We start from the raw sequence: 22,382 nt of genomic DNA, 5'->3' as shown, positions 1-22,382 counted from the left end.
ATATAAATAAAATTTATCATTTCCAACATTTTATTCACGATGTGGAAAATGCAGCATGTAACATACATATATGATGACCTTTACATTTTTATTACTCAAAAAAGTCTCTTAATAAAACAATTATGTTATTATAAGTATTAAATATATAAATTATATATAAATATATTTAAAATTTTGATAAAGATAAAATTACTTAAAAATCTCAACGCTTACAAAATAATTTTCTTATTTGACAAATGTGATATAAAAAAACGTTCGAGATCCAGTTAAAACATTGATATTTCATACGAGTGTTACCTGGCAAAGACTTTATAAAAAACAAAATATATAGTATGTACTTAATACCAAGGACAGACTAGATTTACTTAGTGCGCCCAACTTTACCCAAAATGATTTGTGTAGATTAATGCAAAATCATATATCTAACTTTTTTAACTTAATCTAACTTACTCTTGATCGTTATTCTCCAAGTTTTCGCTGGGGCACCAGGTTCTCTGCTACCTTGTGGATTCTATGCCAATACTTGCCAATCTTAAAGGTTAAAAATTGAATAAAATAAATAAAATTAAAAATAATTAATATAAATGAAATTGGTGTATTATGTAAAAGTATTACTTTAATAGTATAATTTAAATTATTTTTTGCTGTTTCCCAAACAACTATTTTAATCAAAAAACACCGTTAATAGAAATATTTCAGTTATTCTAATTATACTGATTTGGAAATAAGATTTTGATTTTGTAACAAGGAAATCTCTAGACACTTTACAGTGTTAAGACCATTAAGTGTTAACACTTAATTACCAGTAAAAAAGGGCTAGTAAAAATTACTCGTCCTCTACAAGAGGCATTCACTCTTGTATATGTTTTCACTTTTAAATGTGGACGAAAATTTATATTCCATTTATTTTTAAATTTTTTATGATATAGATGTGTAGGATGCCTAGGATTTTTATACATTAGTGCTAGAGCTAAGCACATTTAAATGGTTTTTTTATTCAAAGCAAATCAACTGTAATTCAGTTGGATTTTTATAACGTTTGTACAAAACTGATGGGTATTATTAAAGTTTCTCCTTCTACCTTATATTATCGGTCAATTGTTTGCTTTATAAAAACTTATTAGATCATTTTACTTTAGCAACTAATTACTTATAAAGTCAATGTTTTAAAATACCTTATAAATATTAATTGTATATATTAAATTTCAAAATATTTTTATTGCTTGAACTTAAATAATTGATTATTTTAAAAATAAATAAGACATTATATTATATATGTATATTAATAAAAAATTAGATATGAAAGTTGACTGTATTGTAACTAGGTACCAGTATATCAATTTGTGTTTATACATTTATATTTATACATTTGTATTTGAGTTACTTAACTACATTTTTATAGTCCACATGTCTTCCATCAAATAATCGTAATGCATTTTATATGTACTTAAATATCGGGTCAACTTTTCTAAGCTACGCTTTACTGGTTTTCACATTCTTTGTTTATTTATTTTTTTATACTTAGTTGTTTTGTGATGTGATATTTTATATTTTATTTTGTTATGCTTTTCAATTGTTATTTTTTTATTTTGTGAGTTTTTCATAAAAAGATTTTTAATATTTAACTCATTTAAAATTTTCAACTACATCTATACTCAAAATTAGTTCAAAATATAAAAGTATCTCTCTTTTATAATTCTGCTATTGTGATATATTTATAAATCTCAACATTAGAGTCGGAAGTAATAGCAATTATTAAACTGTATTGTTAGGTTACAAATTCACAATTGAATGAAGATTTTTCTATGATTATTAATATTGAATTTACATAAACATTTGAAATTTTATTTGAGTATATGAAAAATCTTATATTTAATCAAAATTGTTCATAAATATGTTATAATAGAATTCTAATTTGGTGTTTGTTGGTCTTTGAATTTTCTTTAGAACGAAAGGTATCTATTAAATTTATACAAATGAATTAGTCTTATTTAAGCTTGTGGTTTACCTATCACATATGTTTGCTTATGTATATTTTTATATATGTATGTTATCTGTCAAAGGAAGCCTTATTAACGTCACTAACTTGTATTGTATCTTTATATATGGTTTCTCCTTAGTTTGGCATTATCCTGTTTGGATAAACAAAAAGAAATATGAGCATTTTTACAGGTACAATAGAATTTAACTAAGTTTTGAGTGCGGTAAGGCAGGCAATCCTAGCGTATTTGATATACTTGATTAAGAAAAAAGGAAAAAGAATTGATTTGTAAAGTAAATAATCAATTTTCTATATTAAATTCTATATAAATCTAATAGAATAAATAGAAACGTAAATATGTTAGTATATAAGACGCACGCCAAAATATTTTAAAAGTTTTTTCTTTTGTTTTTAATACAGTTTTTTCTCAGGCTAAAAAACACTATATTATCTTTTGGTTAAAAAATAAAAAATATTATTTATATTTTTCTATATATGAATGTCAGTCTTTATAATAAATGTTAAAATCTTAATAGAATATCTACTAAGTTATTAAAATAGTTGGAATAATTTTATATTGATGATATTGTATTGATTTGATTAATTTTATAATTAACATAATAAACTATTCAATTTTGATTTATTCCTCGACCTAGTTGATAGCTACTTGGTCCTAAGAATACCAAGTTCATTTGTATTACCAGTATAGCGCAAATAGTTTTCTATAAAATGTAGATTTTTATTTCAAATAATATCGTATGCTACACATTTGTACTTCATACGATGCTTGGAAGACAATATCTTCTTAGACCGATCTTCTGAAGAATCGGTCTGTCTCAGACTGTGTAAAGCGAAAGTAAATATAATAATGAATGCATTTCTCAACAGCTGCTTCAGTTGCATATTATCCCATTGAAGAACGCAAACCTTACCAGTTCTTAAAGAAAAACTTTATTATGTTTTCAAATTATATATTATATTCGGAATTATTGAATTGGTTTTAGTAGTAGCAGAGCATTCAATTTTGTCAAAATAACACATAGACTTTATATATCCGGATAAAATGTAATCAATAAATAAGATTATTTGTGAAAGATGTGTGTTTGAGATGAGCGCCATGACATTTATATAGCCAAGTTGTTGAAAAGAAAGATAATAATTTGGAAGCGGTTTTTATTCAATATATTAAATGCTTTTAATATCAAAGAGGTAAAGAATAAGAAATTTTTTTCGTAAGTAAAATAAATTAAAATTGTAAGGTAACACAACAAAAAATGAATAAATCTAAATTAAAATTTTATTTTTAAGCCCATTTCCTTGTGTGGTTTTTATTGGATTTTAAATATTATAGGTTTTTACAAAGTATGCCTTTTGTGTAATCACGGAGAATGTAACTTTAGTTATTATAACTTGGAAAGTTCTGTAATTCCTATGAGGGTCTACATAATTACATTTACTTATGAAATGCTGAAAGCAATATTTGCATATGATGTTTATACTTGCTGATACAATTTATAATGCACTTTTTATTTAATACTATTTAATGTGCTATATGTCTACATTGTTCAAAAGATTAAAATTTTAGATTGGTACTCATGATTGCACTTGTCTATTTAAAAAATTATTAGTATTATTATTAAATGTAGAAATAATGTTCTAAATACATTTGACAACGTATTTATTATCAATATCTGTTTGCATATCAATAAAATTTAGAAACAAAATACAATGAGTGTTAACTAACTTAATATATATTTGTTATATGTATATGTATTCTAACTGTTTTTTTTTTATTTATAGATAAAATGATGTATCATTTTAAACATTTTTGGTAAAATCTTTAGTGTAAAATATTTGTGAGTTTTTATGCTGTTTTATTTTTTGCCTTTTCTCTGCAAGAAAAGAGGTCTAAGCAATTAACTTTCTACGTTTTGTATTTTTAACACGTACAAAATCACTTTCAGCCAAAAAATTTCATTTTTCAAAGTACAACAATAAAACTCAGATACAATAAAAGTACTGAGTACTTTAACTGCTCTGAAGTAGCATCATACCAGTACGATGAAGAGATAAAAAAAATGTCTCTGTTAACGAACCTGTTTAAGGCAATTAACAAACCCACTTTTGCCTAAAAAAATAATAAAAAAAATATATAAAAGCATTCAGCAAGAATTTAAGAATAATGCGACTTTTTTTCAATTCTTACGAGTATTTACAATCTTTATATACAAACTTCATTGAGTATCTTTACCGTATTATAACCGAGTACCCACAGTACAAATGCAACCCATAAGCATCTTTATCTAAGCATAAGCATTGCTTAAACGCACGCATGCACAACAACACAATTGCTTTATTTATGTTTAGTTGTAGTTTTGAGATCTGTTTACACACAATATCTATTCTTCCTTCAGTATTCATTGTTGTCTCCCAGTCAGCATAAAAAATGAAAAATGAAAAATGCCACAACCTGATTATTTCTCTCGGCTTAGTTACTGCTTCGAATTTAGATACCATAGGTTTCTTCTACTGATTCCAGGTATATTGGCGCTTATGTGTAGTGTATGTGTGTTTTCCCATAGGCTTGCATTGATTAGGTTTAGGTATAATTTTTATTCTTTTTTTTAAACTTTTTATTCTGTTTTGTGTATAAAAATAGAAGAGCTTAAAAAATATCTGTTTGCTATTGAATTTCTTACATAGTTCATTTTAAGGAATTTTTTCTTTCGAAGACATTTGCCGATTACTGCCATTGAAGCGTTTTTGATCATTTTATATAATTGTATCTATGTTAAATCAATTTTAAAATTTTTAACTTATTTTATTCACACAAATTTCAATTTAAAAGTAATTATAGAGAACTAAAGTTTTTGTTACAAAAATTTTATTCTAAAATAAAACTATTGAAATGCATGTCAGTTTAAGTATTTTTTCCGTTGTCGTATAATCAGCTTAATTATTGTATCTAACATAGATTATTTAATTTAAACATAAATTATTTTGAATTGATTATATGATATAATTAATTTTAATATGTAAATATTAAAATATACGTCATATTATTGACGTATTTAATTACTTCAATATGAGAAATGTGAAATTAGTTATTAAAAAAAGTATAATATTCAGACCGAAATAATAAATTATTCTGAATAATCCTAACAAACTGTTTGGTTTTACGAGATTTCGCAAAATTGTAAAGAAAGATTGAATGTCTCATAATCAGCCACTGATACTCTGCTACTTTATGAATTTTATACACTGTGCAACAAGTTGAAAAATGGAACAATCAGATGTTTTAGAATGATTCTAGATCAGTCATGTACATCAAATTAGTAGAGTCGAACAACAGTTATTGAAACAAAAAAAACTTGTCATATTTATAATAGTGGTGCTCAAGAAATTGTACTAATGAATAACATAAGATCTACAGAACTACAGAACTCGTGTTGGAAAAAATTTAGTCTAGATGGATGAGCTCTATATAACTAGTTCTAACTTATTATTTTAAAAATATCATTTTGGTTTTTTTTGATAAAAAATAGACCATTTGCAAATGCCTTGTCTTCACACTGTAAAGTGTTTATTATTAAATTGCATATTACCAGTATTAGCTACCCTTTAATAAAAGCATAATTAATAAGGAAAATACGAGTATATTAGACAAATTTGAAGAAAAAATAGATGTAATTTAATAGTAATTCAAAATTATGAACTTTTTTACGAATATTTTTTTTTCTTTATCTACTGCATAAATCACAGAGATTTTCTTATTACAAAAGGTATTTTTAAAATAAAATATTTTTAGTATAAAATCACTGTGGGAGATGCCATAACCGAATAGTTAAAATTTCTTTTTTTCGTTTATATCTTTAATTAGCTTATTTTTTATTTTTCTTTTTTAATTTTTGTTACTTAATTGGAGAAATTATAAATAACTTTTTTAAAGCAATAACGAAATATTTTAAAATATGTTATTTACTATTTATATATAACTTTGTAATCATTTTTAATAACAAAATATTTTATTTTACAGACTCAATATGCTGAACATATGACTTCTGAAATTAAAGGTAAACATATTACTATATAAAATATTATTTTTTTAGATATGTGATAAATGTGTAAACTTTGAACTTATATAAATGTGTTAACATAAGTTTATTACTTTTTTGTAGGAATTTAAAATAAATTTAATTTAGTCATATAATAAAACTTGTAAATCTCGTATATAATCTATCGTTCATGCTCATTATCAAAAACGTAAACTATTAATAACTATTAATTTTATATCTGATTACATTTAAGTAGTCATGTAAACATCATTATTTAATTTCAGATAATTTTAACCTGATATTAGCTTTTAATTATATAAATTGTTTTTGTTTGTAAATTGTTTTTTGACTAGCATTTACAGTATTCAATATGTCTTTAAATAAAACTAAGTGCAGGGTCAAACAAAATATTCCACTTTAATATGAAAAATTTATATAGGTCTTACAAGTGCTGTCAATTATTGAGTTTTACATCAGTAGGTATATACGTATAAGTACATATAGAATTTATTTTACTATTTAAGTTCTTGACTTAAAATTGACTTGAAGCATCGCTGATTTAATACTTTGCGTGAGAGTACGACCTCGACACACTTAGCTTACTAATTTATAACACTACGGGTACATATAAAACGCTCTAAGTATTGAGCAGTGAGCCGCATCTTCATGTAAGACGGACTGCCAATGGTCTACCAGATTTTTCTAGTAATCACTGCTATTTTTTATTCTTAAAGTTTTAAGGTCAATAAGGGAGATCTAGTCTAGTGAATATTTAAATTAATCTTATATTCTACTCAATTATTGATTTCTAAAAAAAATTGTTTAATTGTTTGCAGTGTTAAGGGTGTCAATAGTGTATTTAGAGACGCCTTCTGAGAAAACTCCATTTCAACATACACTAAAGATTTTTGAATGATATTTAGACGAAATATTTCATGAAATATATTTAAGTCCTGGAAAGTCCCGTTAAAAGTTTTACCAATTAAAATTCAAATGTCTTTATTTGTGTTAGGCACAATTTCTTTTTGACATACGAGTAGAGATAATATATGGTATTAAATTTGTAATTTTTTAATTTAAAGATAAAAAAAATTGTATAGCATGTACACACATTACAGATGCTCAGTGAGTAGCTTTCATTAAAGTGCCAAGAGTTGTTTACCGCGTATAAAGTACATTTTTCCTCTAGAAGTTTTTTTAAGCTTTCATTAGAAATTGAACTTATTGTACTTTATTTAGTTTGAAAAGATATTGATTGGACTTTCATTGTCTATAATATTCCTAAAGTGTTATAAATGTAAATTATTTGTTTTGTGTAAGCATTTTGTACCTATTATATATGGTTCTTATTATGATAAATAGATATAAACTTGTTGAAAAAAGTAATATTCGTACGTCAAACACTTTCATTAGTTATTGGTTTAAAAAGTTATTTTAGTTGTGTTATGTATTCCAATACTGGATTATTACTTAAACTGAATTATTGTTGAATACTTACTATCCTACTTAGTAAATTTAAGTAAATAGTAATTTATTTAAATAAATATGTCATCCGTATGTCACAAAAATATCGTTAGCGACTTAAAAAAAATAAACATAAATACATAAATTTCTATTTATGGATTTATTTAAATAATTGAAGTACCCAAAAGAGTATTATTTAGTTTCATATATCTATTGCATCATAATTTCTTAGAAATTTCAAAAATGTTACCCAAGAAATCTAATATTCTAAGCTGATATAGAAAATTCTAGAAAATCGTGTATTGTGACTATTTAGTTATTAAAAAAAAATTATAAGTAAGTCTTAGTATAATAATTTAATGCCTAGTAACAAAATATATAATAGTAGTTCTATAAAAACTCAACTGTAATTATATCATTGTTGTTGTCACTTTAGTAAGATTGCATTCAGTACGACTAATTATTCATTATTCATTAATAACCGACACCAATAATTTACTTCTAAAAATGAAAATATCTTTTTCTTTATATAAGTTTTTCTTTGAAGTTGTTTAATTATTCATTGAAATATATATGCAAAATAATTACATAGGTATACGTATTACGTACTAGTAATATAAAAAATTAAGTGTTGCGGTTATAGTCTGCGAATATAAAAAACAAACATAAAAATTATAAATTTAATTATAAACAGTTTGCCAGTTGCTATATATGTTTTATTAGTAATATTTATTCTGTTCATTTATTTATTAGTTTATATATCTTTTAATGCAGTATGATTTTTATAACTTCCTGCAATAATTTTTTTTAATATTTGAAGTTGATAATTCATTTTTATTTCACTGTTTTCCTATTTGGTTACCTGAAAATTTTCACTTGTAATGCTTGAGTAAATCGTCATGAAATTAAAAAATGTATAAAAACGTTAATAAAAATTGTACAACAAAGTAAAAGCATGAAAATATGATGTAACTTGATCGAAATCTAAACGAAATCTGCTGTAACAGACTAAAAATATTTTTAAAAAAATTGTTTAAAAATTTTTACACATAATATATAATACAACAAATATTGTACTAATAAAAAGTTAATTAATAAGTTAAGAATTCTTAATATAAAATACATGGAGGGTGCATACGATCTTTTGTAATTAGAATAATACTATTTATTAATTATAAAACAAGCAAAAATTATTACTGGCTTACATCTCACATTTGCACTGCCCGGTCTAATAAGCATTATAGGATATTTTGTAGGTTATAGCTTGATATTTCAATATATACATTATGTAGTTTAATGCGTGCGTGTTTATATTTCTTGTTAACTTCAAAACATACGAGTACATTTTTCTATAAATAATTTATAAATTTTAATTTTTACAAATGTAATTAGAATGCTATCACTTTAAAATTTAATTAAATTTAAAGTGGTGTGAATTTCTAATCATCCACTCTTCACCTTAACTAATCTATCTTCAAGCCTCAATTACTCTCAGAAGATATACGACTACCTTTTCAAAGTAGTAAGACAGCCTTGCTATGGTTTCCATATACAGGTCGTTTAAACTGGCAGAGTTCTAACATTGACTTGATTGCTACACTGCCAGGACTATTATGCCGACAGGATTGTTACATTGACATCGTTGTAACACTCACATGGTTGTTATACTGACTTATTTGTTATACTGACAGGTTTGGTGCATGAATAATGATTTTACATTGCTTAGGATAGTACAGTGACTTGATTGTTAAACTGACAGGATTATTAGCAATAAGTTAAATTATTAATGACGCTAGTAATCTTATAATGTGTGTTTATTATACAAATTTACTAACACATATTACAGAAGTCGTACACCAGCACACCATTAGGTAATAGACATTCAAAAATACAAAACACCAGACAGAGTTATATTATTTTGAAACAAAATCGGAATTATTTTATATTAATGTCTAGTATCTTTTTTCAATTTATTTTGTATGGTAAACTAGCACTTCATTTTTTTTGAGGTGACTACTGACTGCTTGCATGAGTGGACAGAAGGTGTTTACGTTGAAATTGAAGTCAATGCAATTTAGAACTGCAATTTATTTGCAGTGGAACATATTAATTCTTTTTAAGTGTTTTATCTTAATAAGTTCTAAAGATATAACTTAATTTTTGAGTTTTGTTAAATTTTTTTTTTCCATTCCATATACTCTTTCAAAAATTATTACTGTTTCTTTGTAATAAGATGATTGCATTTGTGATTAAACCATATTAGCTAAAATCTCTTTAATTCAGGTTTCGGTTATTTTATTAACCATAACACTGAATTTATTATTTTTTAATTATTTTTTTTTTATGAGAAAACAAATCAAATGTGGGATTCACAAGTGTTGGGGGTTCTGGCTGATTTCATGATTTCAGTCATGACATAAGCTGCTTCTTTTCAGTACACTTGTAGCTTATCTGAACTTAAATTCTTTCATAATAAATTGATTATATATTCTTAATATGGACTGGACACCTAAAGTGCATCAACCTCACATAGAGTACTTTCAAAATTTTACATATCTTAAAACTTTAATGGGGACATTTATTTTGGATGTCGTTTACCAAGTTAGCCTGTAAAATGCTGGTTCGCAGTAATTATTGACTCTCTTTTCTTAGAAGTGACTTGAAGTAATGTTTATTAAATACTAAGTTATATGGTATTTAAAAGTGGTTGTATTTTATTGTCAATCATATGTGTTTAAATAAATTCCTGATTCGCTTTATAGGCCAGTGTATGATTTTAATGCATTTGATATTTTTAAACTTGTTCCAATACAATTAAATTAAAGTATGTTAATTCCAAACTTGAACTGCATGTTCGAACTCCCAATTGACCCATTTATTGCCAAAAATGCAGTTTTCGATTTATAATTATTTTTTTTTTAAATTTAATTCTGCAAAAATATTTATTACACTGTGTTAACATAATTAACAAATATACATACATATATATATATACAACAGGTTTATTTATTTTGAATAATTTAAATTTGCTTATTCGAAAGTTATAAATTATTTATGTATTAACTTTGATATATAATAAAATTATATGAATTGTTGTCGTTGGTAAATGTATGAATTGTGATTAAAGAAATTATTTTTATCGTTTTTTCGAATAAACGCCACACAGTCGGTAAATATCGGAGAACAAAAATAAACAAATGCGATGATCAAAGTAAACGCTGACGTCTTCTTATCTGGTTTTAGGCAAAATTTATGCAAATTTATGCTATATCAATAATATGGAATTATGTACATATATGTATGTAAGGTATATTGAAAAAATATACATATTACGAAAATACGAAATTGCGTACGTTCATTTTTTTTACTTCCAAAGCACGAGATTAATTCGTAAATCCCTTAATACGTAATACAAATAATATTTAATTATAAGAAATTTGATTTGCTTATTAAAACTATTTTATGTTTCATGTGATTTGTTTAATATTATAATCAAAATATTTGCAACTACTTCTTATATACTTAATACTTTAATATATTTAAATAGGTTAGGAACTGTACGTGCAAAGATTATTCGTAGTAAGCCAAATAAATGCTGATATCAAAAAAGTATAGAATAGTTTACACAATAATAACAAATCGGTTTTAAATTGCGAAAATACCCGTAATACATTTTAAAATGTAGTAGTAGGCGTAGTAGAGGTTATCTCAGATCCTGATTTCTGGAGGATCCCAGAAGTAAGAGATGAGAACTGATTATTGGGTACATATGATTATAACGTATATATAGGAAATTAGATATTAGATTAATTATATTGTTACACATATGTTTAAAAAGAGATAAATAAAACATAGAATAGTACCAAAATTTTTAATCTAGTTGTTAAATTCAATTTTTTAAATAATATATGGTATAATTTTGAAGTACTGTTATTGCATTTTTTATTTTATTTTTGTAATTTTTTTTTATCAATCTAACGAGTGTTGTGCGAACATTTTTAACCAAAATAAGTAGTTTATTATTTTTGTTTTTTTTTTGTGGATATTCATTAATAAGTCCTTTCGAACCAAGGATAAAAATTCGACTGTACGTCGATTTAAGACTAGTAATTCACATTTTTCTTCATCTCCTAAAAGAGTTCGTCAATGACTTTTTTATTATAAACCTTTTGTATAAGTATCTTGTAACTGAACCATAACTATATACTCTACAATATATTCTATACTTCCAACCTATGCGATATCAGTTCACATTATTTATGTTACTTTAGTTTTTCATTCCTTAAATTTTTTCCGTTCAAAGAAAGTTGTTTTTAGTCAATATCCTATTCAATTCTCTATTGTGTCTAAAAACTCCTCTGTGGTAATATCACCGCTGACTTAGCTGTCATTGATATCTATCGGTATATTTAAGTAAATATTTTGGATTTTATTTGTTAGCAAAGTTAAATTTTTTGAAATTGTTATTAAATGTACGAGTATTTGATTTAAAAAAGAAAAAGTCCGTTGATATGCAATTTTTTATGCGTAAGGTTTATATACTTCTCACAATTCCGTACTCTTTTGGGAATCGTTTGGGGCGAGATTCGAAAATGGGCACTTAACATTTGTGTACGTGCCAAGAGAAATTATTGTACAGTTTAAATGTATTCAAAAGTAATTTCCTATAATTGGCAATAGTAAAAACACACATATTGTAAGTAAATTATATAAAATAAAAATGTTAAAAATATTTCTGAGCAATAAATAGAAGTCATTAGTCAATTTTCTAATTCATGTGCCGGACAAACAAAAGTTAGCATGAAAGATTTTGATGCAAAAAATGAAAACCTAAAAATAAACGAATTAGCAGTTAATTTTTTTGATAAATAAAACCAAAAATAAAATTAAATTGGTTTACGTTTGACGACATGAATTCACAATTACGTTGATTTAATTATTGTGGCGCAGAAAGCAAATTCAAATGAAAATTGCACGAATCGTTTCAGTTCACTTCAACTGACTACTCTTAATAATTGCAAGCCTGTCAAGCAACTGACAACTGACAACTGACATTTCATACGATTATACGCATACGTAAATACTATAGATAATAACAAATATCAAAAAATTTATTTATTTATTTACCTGCATTTCATTTTAGAAGTAAAGTAATTGTTACTCTTCTACTTTGTTATTATTGTATCCCATCTAAATTAATGATAACTTATTAAAAAGTTTAATGTTTGGAACGAACGTTATATTAAATAAAGCCAAAGTCTTCAAATAAATAAAAATTATAATTATTATTCTAAATGCTAATAAATTTATCAAAATATATTTTTTCAAATATATCACTTTTGGAAATATATCACTTAAATGAGATATATTAAAATGATTTAATATATAATTAACTAAAAAAGTAATAATTTTTATGATTTTATTTTAGTGTTAATCCTAAAGGTTAAAGTTTTCTAAAGTTGCTATGGAAAATGATGTAGTATTATTTAATATTGTTTCTAATTAAGCTAGACTTCTTAATGTGATATAAAAAATTATTTAAAATTACTCAACTTTGAATTTGTAATAATATACGTAGCATGTTCAGCGTGTTTACATGTATTTAGCCAACTCGCAACATTCGTGTATAAATACAATTTATATTTATTTTTTTATTTACAAATAATATCATTTAATTAAATTTTGCTTCTACACATATTGTATTCTATCTTATTTTTTTTTTTTTTTTTCTTTGAACTGACACTTATGACACCCATTTAGCCACCGTATCCAGCGGTTACCTATACGTACTTTACACGAGCTAATTGCTAATTAAATTTAAATACCAACATCTAGCTATATTTTAAAAAATGTGTACAAATTCAAGGTTATCTGTTTCGCATTTAATATATCAACACATCTATGCATTACAGGTAATGCTAACATCAACAAAAAGTACAGTAATAGTTTTATTAAATAAATTATATTTAGCCTTATGCTGACTCTACCATAAAGCTATTTAAAAAACATAAATAAAATATATTAGTGATAGGGATTTTAATTAAGCTTTTATTAATATATCGAATATTACCATTAGATCTAAAATACCAGATCCTTTTAAGATAATTTTCAATGACTTGCCGACACATAGTTGGCAATAGCTCTTCGATAACTTGTTAGATGTTCGTTATCAAAGTATTGAGACTTAGAGACCACTCATATAACCACAATTTTTTGCATAACCCTCAAAAAAAGGAAAATGTTGAAAAATCGCTTGAATTTGTGGTCAAATTCACATCACCAAAGTATAATATTAGAGGTCCATACAATTTGTTGCGCATGAAGCTTGAAAAGAGCATCATCATGTTGGAACCACTTACATTGTGACCGAAAAGCTTTCGGAAATTCTCATTTAAAATTCGCGCGCTGTATATTTTTCGATATTTTAAGTTTATGTAGTTTGGCAGCACTGTCCTTAATTACTATGCCAAAAATGAGCGCGATCTGTCAACAGTTCGTTTACGGCAGCTGTTGAAACCAGTTCACCTCAGTAGTGCGTTGCGAAAAAAACAATGGAAAAAAATATTGAACAAAGAGTTTGCATCAAATTTTGTTTTTCGAACGAAATTTCGTGTGCAGAATCGTTGCGAATGCTACAAAAGGCTTATGGGGAATCAGTTTTATCGAAAACTCAAGTTTATGAGTGGTACAAAGCCTTTCAGGACTGTCGTACGACCGTCGAAGACATGCCGCGTTCTGGACGACCTTCGACCTCTACCACCGACGAAAACATTGAAAAGGCAAAGGAAATCGTGTTCAAAAATCCTCATGTGAGTGTTAGAGAGATAGCACGAGAGCTAGGCATCGGTCGTGAGATGGCTCGTTTGATTTTGGTGGACAATTTGTGTATGCGACGTGTCAACGCCCGGCTTGTTCCGATTCACCTCAATTTGTTCAACATTATCAACGATTTTAAGGCCAAACATTCAATAAATACCATCGAACAGCCACCGTATTCACCTGATCTTGCACCGTGTGACTTTTTCCTGTTTCCCAACCTCAAATTACCACTCAGAGGAACGCGTTTTGAATCCATAGAAGACGTAAAACAGAATTCGCAGAGGGAACTCAAAGCCATACCGGAAAGCGCCTATAAACAAATGTTTTTGATGATTGGAAAAACGTTGGCATTTGTGTATCGCTTCTAATGGCATATTTTGAAGGAGATAAAATAAATATTGATGAAGATTAAGAATTTTGCGTTTTATTTAAAATTTTCCGGAAACTTTTCGGTCACAATGTATATCCACATCCATACCTTTAAAATCACACACAAAAAATTGAAAATCATGTGGTTGTGCGGATTTATATTATACTTTTCACTTTTTGTGCATGTACTGGTCTACACTTTCTTGGGAATATTCACTGCCTTAAATAAGGCAATTTTGTTTTTTGATCTATCTACCAATTGAAAATTTTACCTTATCACTGAAGAAAATTTGATGCATGAACACCTACTGTAGTGACGTTATTTTTGTAGTAAGTTTTTACAATTATAACACGTGAGCGGTCGTTCACCGGTTGAAAATTGGTAAACCTTAAACTAAACATATGACAGCCTTTATAAAATAAAACGTTGTACATAAAATATTTACAAAAACACGTCAGAAGATAACGACGGTAACACTCCAGGTTAGCAGAAAGAAACGCAATATCTTTGTTAATTGGTAGAATATGTACCCATAGTGGTGAACTGGAAGAACTATCTGACAGAAAACTTGACTTATTGACAAATTATATCTCATATGGAAGCAGTTCAGAATCTTTTAGATTTAATATTTTAGATTTTAATATTATTATTAACATATTAGGTAGAAGGAGAAAGTTGACAGGTTTTCAAATTCAAAAAATTGGTTAGTACAATTTTCATTTTCAATTAGTAAATCAGGGGCGGAATTTATAACACTTTAAAGTTTAAATTACTTTTATAACTCTAGATATTTTGCCAGTGTAACAAGATTACGCTGAAATTAACAGCTGTTTTATATGAAACTATAATTTGGTTTGCATATGTATTTATAACAAATAAAAATGTGTACTATGCATTTAGTATATATTAGATTACTCTAAAAGGTTGGATTGGGCAACAAAATTTGACAGATCAAGAGTAAATTTAGATTGAATTCAAATTTACCAAACGTTATAAGTGTTCCGGCTTCGAATCGGAATTTTTTCCGTTCCGGTTTAAAATAAAAAAAAAATATCGTTTCGTTTCCGCTTTTCGCTACGACAAAAATATCGTTTTTTTTCGGTTTTCGGTTCGGTTCCGGTTCGAAGTCCTGACTTAAATAATGAAATTAATTTAAACCATGCTCACATTAAATTCTAAATAACATGTTTACCCATGATATTATTTTATATTAGGGGTATTTAGGACGTGCTCGGTATCATATACATATTTTCATATATATACATATATATGAAAAAGATAAGAATTGATGCTAAAATTGGAAAGTTAATACAGTGATGAAAATATAACGTCATTAGTGAATTCACGGAATTAGATATAATATATAACGAAAATAGAAAAGAGTGGTTTATGTTATACTAGTCTAAATCAAAAGAGTAGTGTTACTGTATATCGAAACTATGTGCTAACAAGTCTTATAATATATATGTACATACATATACACTGTCGCAGAGGTACAATAATGAAATTATCGTCGAACATATTCGAATATCTAAACATATTCATATTGAGGCAATTGACTAAAATGTTATTTTTATTTTTCTAATTACATACTCATTTCCAATCTACACATGTTATATGCAGTTTAAGATAATAATGCAAAATAAATTATATTTGCAACTAAATTTTTCTGATATAATAATGAAAATTTTGAATTGCAAAATTTTCGCTAAGTCATTAACATTTTAAACATTATAGTAAATGTATTGTACAAACATATATCAAAATTATTTTCTATTTATTTTATCTTTTGGTTTCTTAAATTTTTAAGTCTCATCTCAGAATTTACATACATTTTTGATGCACGCCGCTTTATTATTATTAAATTTAGCAAGTCAATATTATTTATATAGATATTTTTAGCAACGTTCCATTTATATAGTGAAATACATATATACATACTCATGTACAGCTATTTCTTTATTAATTAGTACTAAACAAGTGAGTAAATATTTTTTTTAAAAGTTATTTAAATTAACAAATTATTTAAATAGTAAAATAAATTTAATTAATTCACACATGTTGATAATATGCAATAAAACTTGTTCGGCGGTGAAAATTTTGCTTCTCCATTGAGACAATTTTGAAATTAGCAATTAATGCGTCACGCATCAGGTTATTATATTCAAATTTAGTGCAGTCATGTAATTATGGCTAAAAACTGCTTAAATTTTTTATATTACAATTGACTTTTTTTCCGAGTACCCAGAATATCCATTTGGTCCATTTGGTAATGGTCACATTCACTTTCCGATATCTTGCTATTGTTGTTGTAAACGTCGGAATATTCACCTCTTATTGTGGTAAAGGCTGTATGTTATGTTAAAATTTTCTGGAGCATGTAGTAAATTATGATGATGATAATGATGAAAAAGATATTAAATATATATTTGCAATATTATTTGCAGTGCTATTGTAATTGTGAGCCGAATGTCAGATGTCATTGAGCGATGAAAACAGAGATCTGAGACGTGTGATGTTACAGATCTCTCGACAAGAGGGAAGAAGAAAAATTTCGGAAAGGATGGCTAGAATAAATGGAATACTAGAGAGTATAAATTCGAATTCATTAAAATCAAAATTTTTTTATTTAACCTTTACAATCCCAATTTTTCTATTTTAACCTGTTATTACTAAAGATCTTGATGCGTAGGAGAAAACGGGTTGCAGATTTGAGCAGACTCAAAAACTGTTCAAAATTCAAAAAAGAGAAATAAAAGACTTTATTGTCAAAAGCATATTAGATATCATGTAAAATTCCTTTTCACTACTCTTTGTTCTCAAATATAATTTAATAATATTGCTCAGATATATATGTAACATAGTATTGTTTCACTTTTAAAAAAATTGTTTTCTAGATATAGTGAATAATCTATATAATGGAAATTGTGAGCGTATGTAAATGTTCTTCAATCTTGGAAATTATGTGTAAAGGACAATAATTATTCGTTATAAGATCGAAATGGGTTTATGGCTTATTTGTTTTGAAGATAAATAATATTTGTAGATATTTGTGTGTGATTTATTTTGATTAGTTAATGTTTACAACCTTTGTCTCAGAGTTGAGTTATTTCAAATATGATAATGATGTGGTAATGACAGTTTGAATAATACGTCACTTACCTATGTCGAAATTTTTAGTGAAATATTTAAAGAAGGGTTAATTAAAGATCTTCAAAAGTTTTTTATGTAATTCATATAGAATTTATTATGAACGAACATTCAGTTTTGTTCTAAATTCTTAAGAATTATTGTTTATTGTCATTAGTCAAACATTATATTTAAGCTAATATATATGTATTCACAATTTTCTTATATATTATTTAAAAAAGAAAAAGTTAAAGCTAAATTTGGTTACAGTCACGTTTTGCTTTTAGGAACTTTTTTGTTTTATTATTAAACAAATTATTAACGTATTTATGAGAAGAGTTAATGGATTAACTTTACAAATCAATTAAAAATACGTTATAAATTTTATTTTTCATAAATACGAGTATATTAAATTTAAGTTAAACATTTAGTAATCGTGAAAAAAGACCATTACTATTTTGAATTTAGGTCATATGATTGCCGCATTAATAATACCTCAGGCATTAATGTAAATAATTTTTAGTTTTTATATCACATTTTCTAATATAACTTAACTAATTGCAAATTAAATTTCACTCTTTTTGGGGTAAGTCAAACACCTGTTGGCAAATATTTAGAATGTAAATAAACGCTTATAATGACTGTGAAGATATTAAATATTTTTTTAAAATGTGGTCATATGTATGGAACGAATTATTTTGTAGGCCATAACATAACATATGTATATATCCACAAATAAAATCATTTTTTTATAAAAAAAATACTTTCTTAATTAAAATTTTAAATTTAATTTTATTTAAGGCAAAGTCAGCAGACCTACTCGGTATGAATAGAAATTATGCTTTACTTTTACAAATATCTCTATTTTTCAAAAAGCAATGGAAACTCTTAAAATACTAAATAGTTAAGACTTAATGATTCAAATTACAGACAGGGTTTAATTGCAACAGTTCGTTCATTTAATGACATAGTCCACAGTACCATATTTACACAGTACCATATTTACTAATATGGTACTGTGTTCTAGGGTTAAAACCATATTAGTAAATATGGTACTGTGCATATAAACATAACATACATAAAACTTTGTTATTTCTATTTTGATTTCACATAAGTTACAGAAGTCAGATATCGATAATTTGGCTTCACTAAGTTCAACTACATATTTTATGACTATGTTTTCAATTGTTAATAAATATAATTATATTAAAATAAATTAAAATTAAATTAAATTCTAAATAAACGTAATACTTACTGACTTTTAGTAGTGCTCATAGGTAATTTAATATTTTTTAAAATTGAAGACTGCTCATGTTCTCAATGAGTTGATAATGAGATGATTTTTCCCCTCTTTTCTCCAAAGTTGTGCTCAATACGAAAATATTATATATGTATAAAAATACATTATAGGAATATTATTTAAAATTACAATAATCACATTTAATTCAATATAGATATAGGTTTGCTTACCCATCTATTATGTTATTAATTACATATTTAAAAAAAATGTGCATTGTAAATTTGAATGGAGTTATCCTTAAATAGAACTTTTTAACAATATAGATTGGGTTAGGTTATACCTGCGATCCCAAGGGATCCACTTAGGTCTATGGGCCCATTGTGCTACTGTTTTATTAAAAACCCAAGGGTTAAAACCATTTAGAACTTTTGGCAAAGCTGAACGTTGCCACGATACTCAAAGAAGAAAACCCCTAAAGTGTTAAGGAGGCGAAGCACATGTGCCGGACAGAAGCAAAGTAGGTAGGAGGGACTTTTATCGTCCTCACCACAACTGCGGCAGATATGGATGAAAGGGAGATTTAGCCTCCTAGCATGGTTACCTAAAATAGAATGTAAGAAAACCTACTGCAAGACTGATATCTCTACAGGACATATTGATGAGAGAGTTTGATTTCCTGTTTGCATGATGCCAGTTTGCATGATGTCAACAATATGTCCATATTGTTTAGGTATTCCGAGTGGTTTCTTGAAGTACTCTTATAACAAAGTAACAAGAGTAACAAAACAAACACACGTCTTATGTGTTATTGATGTGAAATACATATGTAAATTCAAATTTCACTTTTTATTTTAAAGTGTTTTAATACTAAATAGCTATTATTAGGTTGACACTTTGAAAATGTAAACTTCAAACCGTTTGTAGTGGATGCTTATTTTGTTATTTTGAGTGTGCACTTAGATCTGTTGAAATATAAAAATTTCTGTACAAATCATTTTGCAAAATTTCTTAGAATGAATGTTGTTCAATAACAACAGCTAAGTTAACAAGCGCCAACATTTACAGATGTTTCTAACACGGAATGACAACATAATAAACATTAAACACTATAATAAAAATTCAATTTATATTATGTAAATGATTAATACGCGTTAAGGGTTAATTAGTTTAAATTTTTGATGCTGTCTATCCGGATAATTCAGTTTTAACTGGATTAATACAGATGTAATTAATATTTGTATATAAAAGTTTTTTTTTGAAATATTGCAAAAATTAATAATCTGAATTTAAAGAAGTCAAAAGTGTGAACTTTAAGTCAAATTAAAAATTTCATAAAAAGAATTATAACCGTATTTATATTTAATAATTATTATTAATTAATTATTATGATTTTTATTATAATTACATATATATTTATATTAAAGGCAAATATGTACAGAATTTTCTAAAATGTCGATGTCATTTAAGTTTTTTCCATTAATAAGTAAATGTTGTCAAAGAAAATATTTATAATGAAGCCTATAAATTATTAAATTAATATAGTTAAGATTTGAGACACTTAACTAGTCTACCTTAATACTTGAAATCATACACATTTTTATAATAATTTTTTTTGTTAATTTTTTCAAAGCTATTTGCATAGCCGTAATGCAAACTTCACGCGTTAGTATATTTTCATCCTTCATTAATGTATTGTGCCGACATTGAAATTTGCTAAATAAATTCACTTGAAAATTAAAATTCATTTCAATTCAATCGAAGCGTATTGATTTCAAGCAATTTGCAAATTATTTTAAAAAGCCATAATATTTATAATTTAATATTGTGGAACTGTTAAATTTATGTAAAGAGTGTAGTAGTGATAAAGTAATAATTTTCACACATAAACTATTTATAGCATTTAATTAATATATGTATGTACAAACAGACGTAGTAGGTGTTAATTTGACGGTCAAAATTTTAATTTATTTTATAATTTATTATAGAATAAGCAAGTCCTAAAAATTTTTTTGAATTTATACATTCATGCAACGGAGGAAGTGATTCAATGCTATGATAAATTTATTCCTTGAGCTTTGAATTTAGCATGAAATATTCGTTTACTTACGATATATGTGTTCACTAACGATGTCATTTAGTAACTGTTGGTATATTATTAAATGCTACTTAAAATTTAATTTCAAACCTTACCTGACCTTTCCATGTGAGGAGCATATTTAATTTTAGTAGGTCAGGTGGCACATTAAATGCTAATAATTTATTTCTTTCATTTGATGATAAAAAATATGCATAACATAATGACAATGATAATATTGCTTCGTCAAATATTTAACGATAGTTTTACAAGTATTTTAAGCAAATGTTTCGCCATTTACTTATGCAATATTTGTCGAAATAGAATTTACCACCCAAACATGACTTCCTTCAATATGTAGACTACCTTGTTTTGGCCTTTCATAAACAGAAGATCAGCCAATCGCCAAATTATCTTAGATTTTTTCTTTGAAGTTATTCATGACATTGTTTTACCATTTTTGTCTAATTCCTTTAATTTTTAAACGTTCATTACATTGTTCAGCACTTACACCATTTGCATTTATATTTATCATCACTGCACTTATTCTAGTGCGATCTCCCTAGGGTCCAATTATCACAATAGGTCGGAAAGTTTCTAAATGCTTAGTTGGGATCTTATTTTTATGTATATATATTATTATTATTATTGTGAAAAGGGGTAGTGCACTACGACCTAAAAGATCTATTATTGTACCCCTTAGTCGGTTTAGAGAGTTTCTCCAAGTCTGATTTCTTTAGTGAAAGACAGTATAGATTCTATTTTTCATGGTTTTGAATCCTTATGATCCATGAAATACCCTCCTAGGTGTTTCTTCCGCTTATGCATCAGTACCGGGCACTCCCCAAACACATGGTAAGCAGTTTCTCTCTCTTCTCTACAGTATCTGCAATCTGAGTTGGATTGAATTCCTTTGTTAGATGATTGTTCAATCTATAGTGACCGGTCAATAATCCCGTAATAATTTTTAGCTTATTCTGTTATTCTGTGATTGTTCTATGCAATCTTTGAAGCGTTTTAGATTGTATGTATATATACATATTTTTTTGTTGTTTGCATAAATATTCCTTTTTATAATCTTAATTTTAATGAACAAAGTGAGTTTTGTGATATTATGTTTTTGATAAATATTGCGAATTTTTTTGTAATAGATATTGAGGATTTTCATTTCAGCGATCAACATTTATATAAACAAAATAAAACTATTTTGATATTAGTTTTGCAAGTTATAGTTGAAAGTGTGAATATAT

The 22,382-nt window shown here is 26.2% G+C and overlaps 1 protein-coding gene across 1 annotated transcript in view; it reads left to right on the top strand.

Moving 5' to 3' along the window:
- Window positions 1-22,382, top strand: part of LOC119675545 — a gene marked incomplete at its 5' end in the record, with an annotated part of 61,055 nt that overhangs the window by 11,224 nt on the left and 27,449 nt on the right. The window contains 1 exon segment of the mRNA XM_038086752.1: window positions 6,018-6,054.

Source organism: Teleopsis dalmanni, chromosome 2 (assembly GCF_002237135.1).
Source record: "Teleopsis dalmanni isolate 2A chromosome 2, ASM223713v2, whole genome shotgun sequence".
Classification (NCBI taxonomy): Eukaryota; Metazoa; Arthropoda; class Insecta; order Diptera; family Diopsidae; genus Teleopsis; species Teleopsis dalmanni.
The sequence above is the reverse complement of the archived record's forward strand: the minus strand, read 5'-3'. Positions and strand labels throughout refer to the sequence as shown.